Genomic DNA, 3,855 nt, shown 5'->3' on the forward strand with positions numbered 1-3,855 from the left:
AGATTATGAGGAAATAAGGGAGACTGTCTTTAGCATGAGCACTTCTAGATCTATAGGTCTGGATGACTTTAATTGTACTTTCCATCACAAATGATGGGATATCATAAAAGAAGACATTAAAGAATTTGTCCAATAATTTTTCAATGTGAAAAACATGACAAAATTTTATTCTCATACTTGTTTGGTTCTCATACCCAAAGTACAATCATAGACCAATTTCTCAGAGCTTAAGCCTATCAGTCTGAGCAATTTTTCCAGTAAGATCATTTCAAAAATTCTGGATAGAATACTAAATCCTATGTTGGAAAACATTATTTTTGAAAATCAAAGTGGCTTTGTTAAAAGGAGAATGATCACTAAAAATATTCTGTTGGCTCAGGAAATTGTTTACAACATCAGGTAGTTTAACAAAGGGGTTATGTCATTATCAAATTGGATACGACTAAGGCATACGATAGAATGTTTTGTAATTTCCTTTTTGCTACCATGAGGAAATTTGGTTTTAATGAGAAATGGATTGATATTATATATAGGCTTGTGGCTGATTTTTGGTATTCTATTATCATTAATGGCAATAAGAAAGATTTCTTCACTTTCACTCAAGGCCTTAAACAAGGAGATCGCCTATCTCCCTCACTTTTTATCATTAGAGAAGAAGTGCTTTCCATTTCTCTTAATGGTTTGATCTCCATGGATAGCTTTACTTCATTATGAACCACAATGGACCTGTAATCATCTGGCCTATGCAAATGATATTGTGATTTTTAGTGTGTAACGATCCGACCAATTATTTTGAGTATTTGCACTCCATTCAGCTATTTAAAGTATTGAGTAGCTTTGTATGATGTATTATAACCTGTGTGAATCGTCGATTTTGGTTTTCAAGTGATTCAGAATTTGTTTGGAAGAATGAATTTCATATTTGAAGCTTTAAGTTGGAAGAGTTGACCAAGTTTAACTTTTGAGTATTTGTCCTTAGATTAGAGTTTGATGATTTTGTTAGGTCAGGATGGTAATTTTTGCACTTGGGCATATGCCCCGATTTGCAGTTGGACATTTCTAGAAGGTTTTAGCACTAATCGGCTAAAATTGGAAATTTGGAGGTTTGGAATGTTCATAAGTTTGACCAAAAGTTGCTTTGATGATATCGGGTTCGGATTGTAGTTCTGAGAATTGGAATAGCTTCGTTATGTCGTTTGGGACTTGTGTGCAAAATTTGAGTTCATTCCGGGTCGATTTGATATGGTTCAGCACGAGGTTTGGAAGTTGAAAGTTCATTAAGTTTGGTTTGAGGTGTGATTCATCGTTTCGATGTTGTTATGTGTGATTTGAGGACTCGCGTAGTCCATGTAATGTTATGTGACATGTTGGTATGTTTGTACGAGGTCCCGAGGGGGCTCGAATGTGTTTCAGACGAGTTTCGGACTATTTTGGTTATGTTGGCAGTTTTGGTGTTGGTTCATACTGCGCATAATTGGCCGCAAGTTTGGACGCGCTTATGCGATGGAATTCTCGTTTCTGCAGAGCAGAGGTGTCTTGGTGAGTTCCGCTTCTGTGGAGGAATAAGCGCAGATGCGAAAGCGCTTCTTCGAGGATAAACATGAGCTGGGTGTCCGCTTATGCTGTGGTGCATACGCTTCCGCGGAGTCGTTGGTGCGGAAGGTGTTTCGCAGGTGTGATCATGGTTCTTTAAGATAAAGTAGTAGGTGCAACGTTTTAGCTCGCAAATGCGAGGCCACAGGTGTGGCATTTTGTACGCAAATGCGAAAGTTCTTGGCTGACTCATTATATATCGATGTTTGGTTCTTTTTGGCATATTTTGAGTAGTAGACTTCGGATTTGGGCAATTTTAGAGGCTATTTTCAGCACATGGATTGGGGTATGTGTTTTCTACTTTCATTATTGGCATTTGGATTATGAATTTTAAAGAGGAATTTGGGGATTTTGTCTAAAATTTTATAAAGTGAATTTTTGAGTTTTGAATATCGATTCGGAGTCGGATTTGATTGAATAGTATGGTTGGACTCGTAATTGAATGGATTGTCGGATTTTATAAGTTTTGTTGAGTTCCGAGGTGTGGGCCCGGGTTCGATGTTTTGGGTGACTTTTGATTAAATATTCGACCTTCATCGATTAAGTTTGTTTCCCTTGGCATTATTTGATGTTCCTAAGTTTGTTTTGGCTAGTTTGGAACCGTTCGGAGGATGATACACATGGATGGAATTTCTAGAGTATTGTTTGGCTTGTTTAGTATTGTTTTGTCTTGTTTGAGGTAAGAATCCTATCCAAACTTGGTTGAGGCACCAGTTTCCTGAATTATTTGTAATAGCTACGTGCTATGGGTGCGCATATGTGTGGGGTTTAACCCCATGTGCGAGCATCGGGGTATTATCCGTGATCGAGGTAGTGCTTAGGCAATAATATACCTAGAGTTGTCTATTAAGCTTTAAGCTATAACGTTTCTCATATCTGTACCATTGTTGTAAACTATTTGAGCCATGTTTGAGTTTACGAAGAGGCTAATTCCCTTAATAAACTTTGTAATTGCTATTTATGTGATAAATTGCAAATTTGAGCTATGTTGGTACACATTGCACATGCCTACAGTTTAGCATGTATTTATGCCAGTCTAGGAGCATGAAATCTAATATTTATCCATCGTATACATGTGTTATTGTATATTTGCTTCTGTATGATATGATTTGGACTGGATGCTTGTGACCATACTGGGTGGATTGTGTTGATAAACCTCTGACTATATCGGACGGATTGTATTGTTATGCCTATGACCACGCCGGGAGGATTGTGTTGATGTGCATATGACCATGTCAAGAGGATTGTGTTGTTATGCATGTGACCATGCGGGACGGATTATGATACTTTTCATGTGACCATGTCGGGCAGATTGTGATATTAGCACGTGAGTTTTCTGTGCAGATTGATATTATTAGCACGTGAGTCGTCCATGTATCACGTGAGTTGTCCGTGGAGATCTAGATATTGATATTATAGCACGTGATCTGTCTGTGTAACACGTAGGTTGTCTGTGTGATTGATATTAATAGCATGTGAGTTGTCTGTGCAGCGTGTGGATATAGATCCATCCTCCTAAGGTCACCCTCTTATGTTTCTTTCTTGATGGTGTATACGCGGATTGTGAGAAACCGACGGGTTTCTAGTTGATGCGAGCTTTGGGAGAGCTAGTTACTGTTATTGGATCGGTTTGCGCACCGCAACGGATTGATATGTGATTGTTGTGTTTCATATATACTTGCAATTTCCTTGACTGTTTACCTGGTTTGCTTGCATATCTTCCTTATATGCTGAATTGTTGACTGAGTAGAACACTTTAAAACAAAGAATTATGAGCATCGCAGTGGTTTTACCTGAGCTTTTCCTGATTTGATCATATATCTGTTCTATACTTGTTGAAATTATAAACTACACAGGTGTCAGAGAGTATCATCTATAGTTCTTGCTTCTTTTATCTCGCCGAGGTTAGTTAGGATACTTATTGAGTACATGGGATCGGTTGTACTCATACTATACTTTTGCATCTTGTATACAGATCTTGGAGTTGCTGCTGTTGTTATGGAAAGACCTAGCATTGTAGATGTACCTGAGTTCTGGTTATGGCTATCACTTGTCCTTGGTAGCTTTAGAATCCAATTCTATTTATGTACAATTCAAACAGATGATGTAATTATTTCAGTTCAGTTTTTCTTTTGTACAATCTAACTCTTAGTGGCTCATGACTTATATTACCAGTCCTTAAGAAGTTTTATAAAATTCAGATATTTTATGTTTGACTTATATCATTATTATTATTATATTGTATTTTATTGTTAATTGGTT

The sequence above is a fragment of the Nicotiana sylvestris genome, chromosome 4 (genome assembly GCF_000393655.2).
Source record: "Nicotiana sylvestris chromosome 4, ASM39365v2, whole genome shotgun sequence".
Taxonomy (NCBI): Eukaryota; Viridiplantae; Streptophyta; class Magnoliopsida; order Solanales; family Solanaceae; genus Nicotiana; species Nicotiana sylvestris.